An 18279-nucleotide genomic window follows, 5' to 3' on the forward strand; every position below is an offset into this window, starting at 1 on the left:
TCCCCAGTGGGAGATGTGCAGGAGGCAGCTGATCGATGTTTCTCTCTCATCGATGTTTCTAACTCTCTGTCTCTCTCCCTTCCTCTCTGTAAAAAATCAATAAAATATATTTAAAAAAAAAATAAAAATAAAAAAATAAAAAAATACTTTGCTTAAAATGTCAACATAGAAGTCACTACAAACCCATAAAAGTCTTATGTTCATTAAAATTTCCCCAAGGAAAATAAAAACTGAAAGGGAAGGATACCAGAATAAAACCCTTCTTTCCCACTGATTCTTTCCTATGATTCATCACCAGAATCTACAGGAACTGTCCAATAAATATGTAGAAATCATCTCAAAATGAATGTCATGTCCCTCAAGACTATGATGACTTGACTTGGGGACTGACTGAAGAAGCTCCAGAGCACATATGCACACTAGAAATATACACCCACGCAAGAGTCAGAACCTAGACAAGCTTCCTGTGGTTCAAAAAACAAAGAACAAATTTTTAATGCCCATGGCTACACAAAACATCATTGCGCACAAAATTACCAGAAAGTTCTGATTATTTTAATTTTCTCTTAGAGTAGTAACTATAACGGTAGAGGACACATCTATTGATTACTTGCTATCTAGTACCCATAGAGTCCTAGATCCGTAGCTAATACATATGTGATAAAAGATTGAAGTATAGATATTCTCTTAGATATTGTAAGTGTGCATTATTCAAAATGATTCTTTTTAGGGCTTTCATTCATTTGCTCATGGTCAGATGAGGTAAGAATAATATTTGGGATGCCATGACTACTATAGGAGAGGTCGATTCAGTGTTGTGGGTGTTCAAAGGATAATCTAACCCAGCCAAAGAAAGATGGGGATGGCAACAAACTTCTGAACCAAGTTTTAAAGGATATAAGGCCTCAAAAAAAGGCAAGGATTTCAACATCATGAGGTTTGCATGAGGAACCATATCATGAATACCTTATAAATGGTAAAGAATCTGGAATATAATTTTGGTCCAATGAAGACCATTTAAGGGTTTTAAGAAACAGACTGAGTAGAGATGATATAGGACAGGGGTGGAGAACGTCAACCCCACGAGCTGCAAAGGGCCGTGAAATCATATGGTCTGGTGCTGCCAAGGCATTAGGAGTGAAGTAATTAAATGTTTGACCAAATGTAGCAGGCTAATTTTTAAGGTGATTATTTTGTATGGCCCATGAATGATGTTATAAATATCCAAATGGCCTTTGGCAGAAAAAAGGCTCCCATCCCTGGTACAGAAGATAGTGTGGATGCCTGACTGCAGTAGTTCAGTGGTTGAGTGTTGACCTATGAACCAGGAGGCCACAGTTCAGTTCCTGGTGAGGGTTGGGGGCTCGACCCCCAGTAGGGTGTGTACAGGAGGCAGCCAATCAATGATTCTCTCTCATAGTTGATGTTTCTCTCCCTCTCCCTTCCTTTCTGAAATCAATAAAAATATATTTTAAAAAAAAGAAGATAGTATGGAAGGAGGACAAGGTGAGGGCTGAAAGACAGATAACAGCCAAATGCAATAGGAAAGTATAAGTTCATGAAAGCATAGATGGCACTGATCTTGTACGTCACTACATCCCTAAACTTAAGTAGGTGCTCCCAGCAGTGGTCTAAATGTTTGTGTCCTCCCAGAATTCAGATGTTGAAATTCTAACCTTCAAAGATAAGGAAGGTGGATGTTTGGAGGTGCTTAGATCATGAAGGTGGATCCTTTCTGAATGGAATTAATGCTCTTATAAAAGAGACCCCCACAGAACACCCTAAACCTTGTACCATTGAGGACACAACAAGAAGGAGATGGCAATGAACCAGAAAGCGAACTCTCATCAGACACAAGCAGGCTGGTATCTTGATCTTGAACTTTCTAAATTCTAGAATTATGAGAAATAAATTTCAGTTGTTTGTAAACTACCTAGACTGTGGTATTTTGTTACAGAAACCCGAATGGGCTAAGAGAATCCCCAAATATTAGTTTACTAAGTGAATAATTCAATTCATTGGTGAGAGATGGTAAAGAACCATAGGGAGTTGAGAGGATGTTTTTGACAGATATTTCTGACACAGAATTGTCAGAACACTATTACCAATTGAGGCGAAGTATAAAGAATAATATGATCTGATCTTTTAACCCATCCTTGAAAAAAAAATTTAGTAATACCAAAAACCGAAAAAAAAAGTTCTTATGACTTTAAAATACTTTAAAACCTTACCTTATTTCTGAATCGATGGAGAAAAGTTAAATGAATCATTACGAAAGTTATATGTTTATAGTGTCTTGAACATGAAATTAGAAGCCAAATGGAAAGTTTTACCTAAATTTGAACACACCCTCCCATCTGAGAGATCAGCATCACTTCATTAAATGGTGACTGCTGAAACATATATGCTTTTGAAGAAAGAATATTATTACAAAATATATAGAACCTTCTTTCTTCAATGACTACCAATTTAGTTTTGAATACAGTTAAAACAAACAGGCCAAGGAATGAGACAAAATTTCATCCTACAATTTAAATACAAATCCTAGTTTTCATAAAACATTCAAGGAGGTGGGCAAAAAACATGACAATGTTAAATACATTTAAGTGGTTGCATTAACGTGAATTTTAACTCTACTTAATGTTACTAAAGTTCATGCATCATCAAAGCAAGATGAAAAAGAATTAAAATTTTAACTATTATAATAAACATATAAATGTTTCAAAACACTGAATTTTTAAAAATAAATGGACATTACCTAAATGTATACTACCTAAAATTTTTGAGTGTTTGTCATATGCCAGGCACAGAGTAGGTAGATCTATTTTTTCTCCAATTCACAGATGATAATATTGAGAACCAGAAAAATTAATCTGCAAGTAATCTCTATAATAAATTTCAAATCCAGATTTATGAAGGCATTATAACCAAGACATGTTAAGAACCTAATATTCATAAACATATAAGCTGAAATGTTTAAAATTAAGATGCAAAAGTCTCAATATTTAAAAGTTCAGTTTTTATTACATTTTAATAATAAGTACCACCAATTATGCTTTTTCACTCACTGTGCCAGACTATTTATATGTAATCACATTTAATCTATGAAGACAGGTATGATGGATGAAATCCTTCATTTACAAATGAGAAAACTAAAGCTCAAAACAACAACAAAATAAACCACCTAAGGTCCAATGTTCTATAGCCAGCACTAAGAGTTGAAACTAATGTTCCAAGGAACACTTTTTAAAGAAGAACTTACCAGTTACTTCTTGTTAATATATCTATGAAACGAATCTTTTAAATTGGACTACCGAAGAAACCAGTTTTACCAAGCACCAGCAATGTTCTGAAGAAAATATCTAAATACCTCTAGCACCCACCACCCTAACGACTGCCAAAAAGATCTAATATGAAAAACAATTTCCATTTTTTGTTTCATGTCTTAAATAGCAAGATCCATTCATTCAACAAGGCTTTACTGAATGCATTGGGTATATCAATATAGAGACCATTCTAGGAATAGAGAAGAATTAGATTTGGGCAAACCAAGAGAATCACCACTAGCTACATGGCTATTAGACCTTACAAGATGACTAGTCTAAACTGAGATGTGCTATAAGTGCAAAAGGCACACAGCATTTCAAAGACTTAGCATGAAAAAACTGTAAAACTTCTTAATATTTTTATATTGAGAAATGAAATGGTATTTTAGATGTACTGGGTTAAATAAAATAAATCTCCTTGTTTCTTTTCAACTTTTCTAATGCAGTTAGTAGAAAAATTTAAACTACATATGTGCTTGCACCATATTTGTGTTGAATAGCACTAACTTAGACCAACAAAAGCCTGTCTGCAGGGATCATACATTCTAGTGGAGGAGACATACAGTATATAAGTAAACAGGTAGAATGAATATAATGGCAGCAGTGGTAAGTGCCAAGAGAAAATAAATCAGAATGAATGGGTAGAGGAGATTGGTCAATGTTATTACATTAGTTAGACAAAGGTAAAAAAAAATCTTGTTCTTATTTGACAATACCAGTTACTCTTTAAGTTTTTTTTTTTGGGGGGGGGAGCTGTATGTACATGAATAACTGAAATTATATTTTTTTTACCTAAAACTAATACAAAATAATATTGAATATAAACTGTAATTAGAAAAAAAAAACATGTACTTTTTAAAATAAATTATAAGGAATGTAGTATTTGGTATTTGGAATAATGAAAACTTTCAATATCTCAAAAATATGGGTAAAAATGTAATTTCTAGAATGTTTTGCATTACAACTATGATATTAAAGTATAAAACTCACCTTAAAATATTTCATATTTTCTAACCATGAGGTGCTTTGAGCTTATGATCTTGTATATGAATTAACTTTTGTAAGAATGAAAAACATGATTAACTCATACGAAATCTTCAGAAAAGAATGTTTCTTTTATCTTATCATTCCATCTTTTTAAAAAGCTGGAACCAATTATCCCAATTATTTTCTACTTAATCTCACTGTTTATAAGTCCTGAAGTATTAATGAGAATAAAACAATTTAAAGGACTGAATAATGGAAGAAGACATTTAAAAAAGACCTCTCTTATAATTTCATTTTGTTTTGAAATGAACTAATGACTAAGTCTTAATTATACTATACCATGATAATAAAAGATCAATTCTGCAACTATACATCCAAGATAAGACTTTTAAAAATGAAAGTTTGCTAGTGTAATGAATGACTTATCACGTATAATTTTACAGGTGATATTTTAGAAAAATCTTTCTTTCCTGAACTGTGTAGAAAATATAATGTGAATCAGATTATTGTCAAATTTACTAAATGTGAATATGCTACAATGTGAATCTGACTGAATAAATATTTATACAAATACTGTACCATATCAATGCCTAGTTTTTGTATTAATGTACATATTATAAAATATATTTATGACTGAGTTAGATAAAAATAATTGTAAATAATTGTCTGATAAAGCAGAATGTGTTATCTTTAGGTTCTAACTTCATGAAAACAAGAGATTCTTGAAGTATCAATTGCTATTTGGCATTTTTCATATTTTCTATTACTTAGAAGTTGTTCATATTTGAATTTTTAATTATATACTGAAATTAAAGTGTTTTCTTATAACTATTCCAGTTTTATTCTAGTAATGTAAATTATGCTCTCATTTAATACATTTCAATTAGATGACCCTTTCTAAAACATTTACTTTTTTTTAATTAATTGAACCAACTCCTACTCCGAGTTTACTGGGCTTCCCCAGATCATCCTGTTCTCTAGTCAGTAGAATTAAACAAATACATATTAAAACCTCACTTCTGTTTTACTTCAGAATGCATATAGTAAGATAACTAAGACAATATAAAAGTAGGTATACAAATTAATTTAAAAATTGAGCCAAAATAATACTAGTTGAAATACTCAACCAAATATATAATTTTTACAATAGAGGTGTTTGCCTAAAGTTATTCTAATGTTTGTTCACTGAGAACAGCTGCAAAAATATGTTTATTTTCTAAATTTACATGTTAACAGAACTTAGAATAAAATACATACAGACTTAAATGAGATAGCCTATAAGTATTTGTGCAGCCACATACATATAATTTCTGTTGAGATTGCCATAGAATTACTGTGCTGTAGTCCCAAACATATAAACTAAGGGAGACACTGTTGAAACTGGCTTCAACTAACGTCTCCTCAACTCTCAACAAGACCTGTTTTACCCTTTTTATGTTTCAATTCAGTTACTGACTTCTAAAAACTCAAAGCATAAAAAAAAATCTCTAGAACACAAAGTTTGTCAGATAGAGTTCTAATAACATACCCATACAAATTTGAGAGGCTTTAAATAAATGAAATGCCATTTTGCCAAATGATGGTAAAAAAAACCCACAAAAAACTAAAGTGTGAGAGATAAACTTTGTAAAAGTCTAACTACTAAATAAATCTAAAACTATTTTTATAAAGTATCATTCCTTCTCAGAAACAAAAATTTTGCAGCTCTAAAATTCATACATTTCTAAAATCCTTTTCATGAAGCTAAGAAAGTTTCTGTATTGCTCCCTTTTCTTAGTATATCCCCTTTCAACTTTTTTTTTTTTTATCATTGCTCACCCAGGCTTCTTCCCGAACCCCATCCCCTACACTGAGTATCAGTTCTCAAAAGCCCAAGCTACCACCTATTTATTATAACAGTAAGAGAATGCTACTGCATAACTGGAAGTCTGCATCTACTTCAGTTCAAAGAAAAATTGTCATAACCCTTCTTACTGCTGTACACAGATAAAGTAAAAAGATACAATTGAATACTCTGTGTTTAACTGCAAGAGTAATAAAATAAACACATACACTGTGAACAGTAGGGCAGAAGGTTAATAAGTAAAAATCTGCCACCAAAAACCTAAAGTAGAAATTATTTTACTCCTCTAGCATTGGACTGCCATGGGTCAGACCTTCATTTCCAGGACCCAGGTTAGGGGAGGGATGCTATACAAAAATCACACACTGGGGAGAAAGCACGTTTTTAAATGTAAAAAAAAAAAAAAAAAATCCTATAGACTGCAACTCCTATCAACTACAACTGTCACAAGAGTGTTCAAATTATTTGAGAGTTCATTGCAAGGTTGGATATATTTAAAAAGCAAAATATAACAATGACTCGGAAACAAAGCACATTATTTATGTGTAATATATACCGAGTAAATCAAAGTCAAACCACATAAGCTTTTAAAATTCTGAAGCATATTTTCTCCTTAATTATGTCATAGTCCTTTGTCACCTGCCATAAACTCCACATATACTGCATGAAATATTCCGGAAATTTTCAAACTCCTTCTAATGGTACGTTTTTCATTATTACCCAAAAGGGACTATATCAAAGGTAACACAGTACTTAAAATGCCACAGAAGGAACCGTAAGATGCCTTAACATATCATGTTACAGCTCATATGAAAGTCCTCCACTCCCTCCACGTTTGGAACAGGACTAGACTGTTCAGCTGTAACACTCTGCATCTGAAAGATGAGGGAGGGTTAAAAGGAATTTTTTTCTCAGCAATGTGTACTAGAAACACCTAAGAGATATTTACCCATGTAGCTTCATCTCCTTTATACTTTTTGTTTACATGTTTCCTTGCAGACCTGGGTGCCACAAGACAGTCAGCAGCATTGAAACAACAAAAAAAGCAAAGTGGAATATTTACTTCTAAACCAAGATCTAATACAAATGCTAATTTGGTATAATCCACTGCAATGAAATTCAAATTGCTAACCTCCCTGAGTGCATTTTCTCACTGAGTCAGAAAAGAATAATCCCACCAGTATTCAATATCAAAGTCTTTAGCTTTAGATTTCTCTCCACTCAAGTGAAAATATGAATTTATACAAATAATGCTTTAAAAAATATTCTTCAGAATTGCTCCTATTCCCCTAAATAGATAATCTTGCTAACTTTTTGGCAATGTCTTCTTTATCTTTCTGTTGTTTTCTTTCCTTTTTTAAAGGATATTGGAATGCTTTGACCACAAGGTTAAGAACAACTTCCCCATTTATCATGACCTGCCAAGCACAACAGGCCCCCAGACAACACAGCCCTCAACCACTTAACAAATTCAGCTCATCTTAGTCATGAAACTTCAAAAGAATTTGGCCACAGGCATAGATTAGCTATCATTTGTTTTAAAACATAAATATCGATCATTATGTAATATACTCTAGTGCACCTAATATCATTGTCTATTAGGTATAACTAACCGTTTCAATTTCAATAATATTTAATATAGAGATAGTCTGGTTTATTAATATATAATTGTTTAATATATATTTAATAGTTTTAGTAAAAGTTCTGTTAAAATCTCTCTTGGGTTTGAATACATATCTATAAACTTTAAAATGTATTTCAACAAATATATAAACACTTCCCATGTGACCACTGGTATCATAATTACTCTTAAGGAAAATTGAGAAATCCTTTAACTTTAAAAGCAAATTAATGGATAAAATGTAAACAATAAAATGCTAAAGACAATTTTAAATTGAACAGTATATATCAGTATATAATCTATAAACTAATCTAAAGATGGTTTTATATGATGTAAATATTTCTGACACAGCATGTGGGTAAAAGAAGTATGTAAAAAGATTTATATTTTAAATTTTATAAATTTTAGATTCTTGATATTCCATTAAAACAGCAACTTTTATAAGAAGAAAATTCTGGAGTGTTGGCAGCAAGTTTTATGTTTTTTAAATTAAAGTATATATAATAAGGTAAAGTGGATCTGTAGCATGCTGCCTTTTCATCTGATATTTTTACAATATTTTAGTCACATTTTGAGTTTACAAATTTATTCTAAAGTAGTTTTATAAGAAATCCATCTTGCATAATCATTGTTATAAAAAGCTGATAATTTAACTTTCTTAGGTTTTAATCCTAAGTGAAATTCTTCATTAGCAGATTTAATAAACACAGATTAAAGTATAATTACACACTAAAAAAATACAAGTTATAAAATTCCTGTTTGAGTAGATTTTCTATCAAACCAAAGTAACATTTCAAATCACTTACAAGGCTAACAGCATAAGATAAAACAGCTCCATGGGAGGCATATTTCATACAAACAAATATGTGGTTAGAAGAAATAGTCCCATTAACTGTGCAAGTTCAAGTAAAAATTATGCAATTTATTATAAACTTTTTAAGTGCCAAAATTGATTCATTAGATGCAAGTTACATTTAGTCAGGTGATTTCACAATAATTTTTGTGGTCCTAAATACTTGTTTATCATGAAGAAGGAAGTACCATCTGCAATCTCAATGTAAAATGGATCTACACAGTGGTTAAACGCAAGGGTTAAACAGTAAAGAAATTATAGATTAGGTCTGTCTGCAGTGAAGGTCTCATTCTAGATAAACCTAATAAATAATTGAGATATACTTACGATTTTTTCCTCTTTGACCTCAATTAAAATGGCTAGAGCAGGTTCTAAGGACAATTTATCCTGGTTTCCTCAATACACACTTATGAAGTCATCTGGCTTTTGTATTTCTTTCACAGCTGCATTGCCTTCAAAATTGGCTTGCACCATTTCCCCAAAGCAAAATGTGAGACTGCCCCGGACACACACAACCACCTTCCTTCTGCGGGTGGCTGTGAGCTCAAAAAGTCAGATCAAACAATTTCGAAAAGTCTAAGAGCACTTTATAAAGAACTAGGAGGACAAAAGAGAAAAATCAAAGTAGAAATAAAAAAAAAATTGGCCACTCTCCCACCCTTCTACCCTCCCTCTCTTTAAGAAGGTATAACACAAAACATTATATGGTTATTGGTATTTGCTTTTGTTGCCATTTTGACAAATAATCTTTTTATAGCTTAGGAAACTTTTGACAAAAAAAATGAACACTCAATAAGCAAAATAAGGTAGTGCAACATCATTATTCAATTACGCAGGATTCAGAAAACAGTAACTGCAACTAAGAAAAGGAGCAGGAAACTGGATAGTGCTGACTGATGCTCAGTAGACCCTGGAAACCAAACTGGAAAACTTATTGGCTGTGATAATTCATCTTCCCTTTCTTCAAACAGGTTCTCTAAACAATCTAACTCTGGCAGTAAATCAGTTTTCACAGACACTTAGAACTACAGGATATTTTCTCCTCCTGAACTGTGTTTTTCTCACAAGAATAATGTAATAGTACCAACAGAGCAAAGCTCTCCTCAGTTGTCTTGGATGAAAAGAAATCTTTAAGATACCATAATTATTGTGACAATTCACCCACATCTTAACCCTTTGCTGCAGCAAAACAGCAATTCACACTCTTCATGAGATTCAAAGGTACAAAAATGTGTTTAAACAATCAGCGTTACCAAGGTCTTCCATATAAAGCTTTCAAATCAAAGCTCATCTTAAGTGCACATCCAAACAAAGGTAAAACCAAATAGAAGTAAATAGTTTTTAAAAAATTTAAAATTCAACTTGATCTTACTTTTATAGTTTTGAAAAAAAATAATAAAGTTTCATAAATAGAAATATTTGCTCTCTTAAAAATATAAAACACTTCTCATTGAGATGAATACATTTGCAATCTAATGAAAAATCCAAACTCAGCACAAAATTTCTAAATAGAAATTATTTTTTAAAAGCCTTTCATTTAAATAGCTGGTATTAATTTTTAAAATCCTGCAGCACAACCCCATAAGGAAAAACTTACTCAAAGTCAACTATTAACAGTTTCTAATAAAGTGTAATTGATCAATTATTGCATCACCTGCATTGCTTTGAGCATGAACATAATGAAATTCTAGCAGTTACATTTTATGAACTAAAGACAAATGTATTTACAAGTTTCAGCATGGGCAGAAGTAGGGATTTTCTCTATATTAACCTACTTGCTCAATTTTTATGTACATATTCCTTCTATCATCCTGGTGCCCAAAGTGAGAAAAATCCATACGACTTAGTCTCACTAATACTTTTGTCTGAGCTAGAACTGCCTATACTTAAAGGTATCACTTACCACCTAACCTAATAATAATTATAACGCTTCAATCAAAAGCTAAATACAACTTACCTCATTCAAAGTCCAAAAACCTGAAACTAATTCCAGTTTTATTTGGAAGTAAGTTGTGTGTGCGCGCGTGTGTGTGAAGTTCAACAGCCAATAAATTCCACTCTCCAGTGTGAGCAGAGTGAAACGCGGTTAGAGGATTACGGAACACTCTGAGAGGTTTATTGTCTCTGACCAACATGCAGGTAGCCTTGAAAACACCTTGCTCTGGCAGGAGCCTTCGGGCTCCCGAGTGGTGCAGTTATTTAGGTTAACGAGGAGGAGACCTGGGGAGTAAACACTCTTGGCTCCAACCAATGGCTTTCCACGACCTTCTGGTTACAGTGAGAGGACTTGCTGTTAGAGGTGGCCCCCATCAGCAGCTCCTGTCTTTCCGTGGAATCTAAGGTACAGCATTTATCCTGACTGCTAGGCTGTCAGCCTGCTGCCATGGTGACACACTCACAAACCACTGGAGCAGTTACGCAGAGACTTAAATCCCTGCCTCAAGTTTCCTAAAAGCAAATTCTAGTTTTATTTCTTTTGAAGCAAAACATTTCTGTAGAAAAAATACCTCCTGGCAAGTTAAGGGATGGGACTTATTTAAATATAAGGATTAAATAAGCTTTGGTACTCAGTTAAAGTGTCCAATCAAATATTTCATGTAATTTGTTTGTTCATTTTGGTTTTTTCTTTTGGATGAGGGAGAGTTCACTTTCATTATTATATCGTTCCATTAAGTACAGAATTTTCTTCCTCCCCTAAGTGCACACGCACGCGCGCACACAGACACACACACCAATGCTGACAAAGTGGGAAGATAATGATAGGCATTTTTATTTAATTAGAATTTTGTGTATTTGTATTTCAGGTAGGTGAAGGGATGGACACACACAATTAGCAATGCTCACAAAGAGGTCATTATTTTGTGTAAAATGTTTTCTAACATAAGCCTTTTACAGAAGACGAGATATGTTAGGTTCTAATGAAATGAGAAGTAAACAAGAATTGTTAAGTTCAAGAAAAGGGATAATGCAAACAAGTCTGTTCTCTGGCATTGAGGTTCCCTTTTATCTAGTGGTTTATAAAAAAGAATTGTTTTCTTTAAAGAAAAACAATACTATGCAACTTTTCCAATTCATCCCTTTCAAAATGTGTCTCAGAGATGTCAACAGAAAGACTAAACTCATTTCATAAGTTCCTCCAACAACATTCCCATTTAGCATTTACAGGCATTATGGGAATTACTGCCTCTAAACTGTCTGCATAATTCTGGGATGATTTCTTTTTCCTCCCTTTTTTTTTTTCTTTTCTTGATCTTTACAGTCTAGCTCTAAATGACAGTGGGGCAAAGAGTTCAAAATAAAGACCCACAGAGCCAAGAAGTAAAAATACCTCATTCGGAGCCGTTTGTAGCACAAGTGGTTCCTGAAGTCGTTTTCATTTTCAAGAAAGGGACTCAGTGAAAAGCCATTACCTATTTCAGGTTTGGGCAGGACTATAGAAAGCTCAGTGCCCTTAGGAACTGAAGACGGCGCTGTCTCCCCACAGTAAGGCACTGCTGCTGCTGCTGCGAAACTGGATTAGCTCAAACGTTCCACCTGCAGCACATTTCAGCCCAGGTTGGGAATTACTGCCTCTAAACTGTCTGCATAATTCTGGGATGATTTTTTTTTCCCCCCTTTTTTTTTTCTTTTCTTGATCTTTACAGTCTAGCTCTAAATGACAGTGGGGCAAAGAGTTCAAAATAAAGACCCACAGAGCCAAGAAGTAAAAATACCTCATTCGGAGCCGTTTGTAGCACAAGTGGTTCCTGAAGTCGTTTTCATTTTCAAGAAAGGGACTCAGTGAAAAGCCATTACCTATTTCAGGTTTGGGCAGGACTATAGAAAGCTCAGTGCCCTTAGGAACTGAAGACGGCGCTGTCTCCCCACAGTAAGGCACTGCTGCTGCTGCTGCGAAACTGGATTAGCTCAAACGTTCCACCTGCAGCACATTTCAGCCCAGGTTGTGATGCCAATACTTACTTGACAGCTGCCTGGCTCTATCAGAGTTAATAAAACATGTCGATTAATTATTTTAGAGATGCCACTCTGACAGTTCAGTTCTTCTTTCCTGGTAGGGTTAGGATCACTAACAGGGGTGTCTCCTTTGCAGTCAAATCTCGAGCAGTTAGAGCTTTTTGAGTATTGTGCTATAAATTTGAATTCTTAAGTTCTACAGAATGTGCTTTTGAAATGGCTACTTTCTTAAGGGATTAGAAGTCATTCAATATTTTCTAAACTCAAGAGCTCAAGAACCATTCATTGAAGCAGCATCTATGTCTGTTCCTATACAATAGAGACCCAACGGACCATACCTAATACCCTGAAGAGTACAAAATAAATTCTTCATGAAGTAAAGAGGGCTGGCTGGAGGGTAATTTTCTTTCCCAATCTTTGGGACAGGGGGTGGTAGCAGGGGCAACGAGCAATATGTGGTGAAAACTTTGTAAATTAGGGAAATATAAACATCAAAAATAAATATCTGTAGCTTCAGCTTTTAAAGAGTACAAAAATCTACAATTTTTCTGATGAGAAATATGATCTTTACCTCAGCATACATCAGGGCATCAAAGTGTTCCTGGAGTCATAAAAGCAAATTATACATCTTTACGTCAGGCTATTAAACAAAGGGAGAAATTGCAGCCATGTTTTCTTAATAACATCTATAAACAGATAATGGTTGGGATGCCCTTCAAGTCTCAATGTACCACCACTAATAAATGACTTGGAACAAATGGATAAACCATTCTTTCTAAGCATCGATTTCTCCAACTGTGAGATAAAGATTTCCATCTCAGAGTGTCAATGGTACAGTATTTATTTTTTCAATGTGAACTATGTATTTTCGAAGACTCCATCTACCAAATGTATTTCATTTAACTTTAATTGTTTTCATTTCCCCTGCTTAAAATTGGGCATACAGCTGTCCATTAATGCAGTTAATTATTATGACATTACCTTGTAGGTACAAATGAGTTAATAAAATTGCCAAAATCAAAGGAACTGGACGTTTTTAAAAGCTAGTAGAGCCTTATTTGGGGTAAATGCATGTTTTCTCTTGCATTTGAAAATACTGAAAGTGGCACTTTGACCTCTAGAAACTATATATAGTTGCCTTAGGTCTACCTTTCAGTGATTTAAGTGCAATCAATGAGGCCTGCCCCACATTCTGATAAAAGCGAAACTACTATGAACTGCTGATAGCTGATACATTACAGCAGTAACTTGCACGGTGTCGATGCTGCAATAGTATTCGTTAAATGCATGAATATCCTTCAAAGTAATATGTAAAACAAGATTAATTTAATCAATCATGACAATTCTTAGGTTTGGTAAAAATCACATAAACATTTTTTAAATTGAAAAAACAAGTCAGTTACTGCACTTCCATGGGGTGCATCCTTCATATCCGCCTTGACTATTCACTCCCATAAGCAGCACAAGGTTGGTGCTTTGTAGTCTTCTTCACTTTCCCCCACATCTTTTGTTGTATATTATCTAGTAATCTATCAAGCACCCTCCTTCTCCAAAGTTATAAAATGCTTCCTTCCAGGCTCTTATGTATAGCATTCCCTGCTACTTTTCATTATTGGCTAAGTAACTATAAGACAGCTTTGTGAAAAATCCCAAAGAAAGGTATTAGAAATCTAGAGAGAAAACAGAGCCAACATAGGAGTACAAAAGAAAACCAAAAGTACACTCATATACTTCTGACAACTTAAAACCGTAGAGAATGGAGAGGAAAGTAATTTAAAATTTTTTATGTATACTAAGCTTTCGAATTGTTGGTTTGAAAAAGACCATATGGAACCAAAACTAAACAGCCACCAAAGATTTATAACAGCCTCTTTAGCCAGGTTATTGATATGATATCTATATTAGAATATAAAATCCAAAGCCTAAGAGCCTATTTTTCAATAAACATTTAGCAAATTATGTCTATACCACTGTATAACAAACACCATATAGTAATCAATGCAGTAATCATATTTGCTATTTGTTTAATAGTCTTCCTTCTTTTTCTGTTAAGGCTGTCAAATCCAAGTACATCAAGAGCCAAGTGGGTAATCTGAAGGAGTAAAGCCAATTGGGTGGAGGTGAGGCTATTGGCAAAATTCATGACCTGCCTCAAACTATTCAAGTTATATACTTCCTCCCTAGATAACTCAAGTATTCTTATGTCTTAAGTACCATCTATATGCTTCAGATTCCTATTTTTTTCACCTCCTGAGATCTATCAGCTGAGTTCCAAATGCTCAGATACTCCTAACTTATATCTCTATATACATATCTCACAACCATAGCAAACTTTAGCATGTCTAGTGCTAGGCTCTATTACTTCTCCACTAATTTTATCTTTAATGTCCAATATTTTCCTTCTAAATAAAGCTAGAAACCAGAGTCATTGGGTCTTTCATTTCCTCCAACTCTATATCTAAATTTATGTGAGCAGCAGGGTTAGACCAAACTGAAAAACTGACCTCAACCATGTGTTGCAGAGTACTAGACCAAATCAGCTCAACAAATCTCATAAGCCATCAAAGTCAGCCTGTAGACAGCTTTATCCTTATGTTTCTGTATTGACCTTTCCACCTGGTCTGCAGATACCAATGTACCCTATAGGAGGAACTCTAGGACAATTCTGTCATCTATAACAACTGTGGCTAGTGAGTTGTGCCTTGGCTGAATGCATTCCAGGGCCAAGGTGCTGTTATTGGTTACTTCAGCTAAAACTGGAACAAATTTGCTATCATCTTTTCTAACTGGAGATAGAGATCATGGTCCACAGGGCACACAATTATGAGTCAGTTTACCCCTCCATGAATTGCCCCTGAGTGACCAAAAGTAGCTTTATTTTGGACAGAGGTCCACATTTGACAAGTATATGATTTATCATCCTTAAACACGTGAAGCACATTATGATATCCCTAATATAAAAGTGTTCTATACAAGTACAGTTCCAAGGTGCACAGAGCCCACAGAAGTAAAGTGTTTTTTACAATTCGTGGGGCCCTACAAGTAGAATCGACATCAGTTGGGAAGGCACGGGTGGATGGTGCCTCCAACATGGTGTCTAGGTCAGTTAATAGGCCTTAAAATCCCAGACAGCTTCAATAACTGTGTCTAGTCTTGTGTTGGTGACCAGTCATTTCAATCTTTGCTTATCCATACCATTAACCAGGTGCATTTATCTGCCCCATGGAATGAATGAATAACAGCTCTGAGAAAGATGGGGAAGACATCTAAAAGTGTTCGCAAGCCCTTTGCATGAGAGATGGAGATGGGTCACTTCTGTTGTGGTTTACAGACTTGGTAAGATTAAAGAAAATGTTGTTCAAATCATGTGGGAGCTGTTGGGGGTACCAGACCAGAAGTCAGTTAAATTTAACAGTATTCTAACAGAATTTAGGGCATTTTCCTTCAAGAGGAAGGTTCTAAGAGTGGCTCTGAAAGACAAAAACCATGATTGTTTTTCCAAACACTACAACTCTACGGTTTTCTATCCACACATACAGACTTGTTGCTCAGCCTCCATCACTAAAAAATCATGTGTCATGTTTCAGTAGCTACAACTTCTCTTTCCAATCATCTCACACTTGCACATAGACCTTCATCCAGAAATGTCATGAGCAAGAGGGCCAAGGCCATATGTTCTCCACTTTGCCTACAAGATCCACTCTGGGGGGACTCAAGAGAGCAGTTTACTCAATCAAGGGATCCATATTATTAGTATTAGGATGATTCAATCCAACAAGAAAATTCAAGTGGAATTAGAATAAGTTTGAACCCTCTATTCCAACTTTTTTTACTAGACCACCACAGAGAAGGTGTAACAAACAGGCTTATCTAGGGGAGCTATTAGGGGGAAAGAAAGACTCATCTATGTCTAGAAATAGGATGACATATCACATTTTCAAAACATAAAATTTGATATAAACTCTCACCCCTTTCGTCCTCATTAGAACCCAGGAAGTGGCTAAGAAATTATCCCTAACGGACCAGTTGGATTCAGTAACCAAAAATTGTCTTACTAGTGAATAGGGACTAGAATGTGATCAGGGAGGCAGCATTATAAATCATTTAGTTGATTTTAAGGAACTGTTCCAATGCTCAACAATAAATCATTTAGTTGATTTTAAGGAACTGTTCCAATGCTCATCAGAGAATAGGTACTCACCATAAGTGTCTTCATGAAATGCTTGTGGATGATAGGAAGCAGAGAAGGGCCACTGAATACCTTGCCTATCAGCCTTGGCTTCTGGGATAGAAGGTGCATCACTGTCAGACTTATATAGATCAATTTCAAGGGCCACAATGGTGTGGCTGGAGTTAGCTGATTGAAATGGGCCAGCAAAACCATAGCCTGAGAAAGTGTCAATAGCAGTGAGGCACTACAATAGTCCTGCAGTGGTTCTCAACCTTCCTAATGCCGTGACCCTTTAATACAGTTCCTCATGTTGTGGTGACCCCCAACCATAAAATTATTTTCGTTGCTATTTCATAACTGTAATTTTGCTGCTGTTATGAATCGTAATGTAAATATCTTATATGCTATATGTGTTTTCCGATGGTTGCGACCCACAGGTTGAGAACCTCTGCCTTAGAGGGAATCCAATGCTTTCGACCTGTCCAGGATGCTAGGGGTAAACACCCATAAAACGCCTTCCCTCACTGAGACAAACAGGTCCACTGTTAGCAGGAGTTACCAATCTTCAATGCCAGTCACCCCTACATCTGAGACACAGAGTGCTTTACCTTGTGCCTGTGACTATGGGTATGCTACAAGTCCGGTACAGTAATGAATCTAGGCAGCAATGGCGGCAGTCTGGTTGGTGCAGCTGGACCAGCAGCTTGACTCCAGTTGGTTCTCATCAGAGAATAGGTGCTCACCACAAGTGTCTTCATGAATGACCCTGACAGCTTAACCATTTCCACAGCTTGCGGCCCCCGAGAGGGATGTTTTTAATCTGCCAGTTGGTAGTTTTTCAAGTGGCAGACCAAACAACTAGGTCACTGGCAACATTCCCAGAGACAATAAATATATAACAAGATTCATTAGGGGAAATACTGGCCAGCACTATGAGAACTGCCTTGAATTCTGCATACTGAGCAGAGACAATATCCATTCTGCATAGCTGATGGTCAGGCTGAACAGCTACAGCAGCCCAGTGGATATCATTAGGTTTCAATTTAGCCAATCCATCATTGAATCAGGTCCAGGCACTTAACAAAACCTCCTGTGAATCATGAGGATAAAACTTTCCTCAAAGGGAGAGCTGCCACTTTTTCATGTGAAGTGAAGATGTTGCTGGTGTCAGCCCAACTGCACCCTGACCGTATTATTTCCATTTGCCAATCCAGGCTTGTTGGGTTCTCCCCACCTTCTATGCGTTGACTATGAGCTGAACCATTCCAGAATGAGAATATTAGGCTGAGGAGTTACAAGGCTTCCATGGGCCAGATTTTCAGTTGACTCTAAAGGACTGTACCTGGTATCCATGTCATGGATGGGATGAATCCAGAACTCCAAGTGATACCTCTAGGTGGAGGCTGCCTACATTTGCCAGAAGCTCCAATCAGGAAACTCATAGTGACTTGAAGCTCAAAGAGGTCACTAGGGTTGTGGGGCCCCAAACATATCTATATGGAGCTCTTCTGGATCAGGAGAATT

General features: G+C 35.2%; 1 protein-coding gene across 6 annotated transcripts in view; it reads right to left on the reverse strand.

The window, feature by feature from the left end:
• The window catches only part of EYA4 (EYA transcriptional coactivator and phosphatase 4), a 231456-nt gene that overhangs the window by 103974 nt on the left and 109203 nt on the right, over window positions 1-18279 (reverse strand). The window lies entirely within an intron of this gene.

Source organism: Myotis davidii, unplaced genomic scaffold (assembly GCF_000327345.1).
Source record: "Myotis davidii unplaced genomic scaffold, ASM32734v1 scaffold266, whole genome shotgun sequence".
Taxonomy (NCBI): Eukaryota; Metazoa; Chordata; class Mammalia; order Chiroptera; family Vespertilionidae; genus Myotis; species Myotis davidii.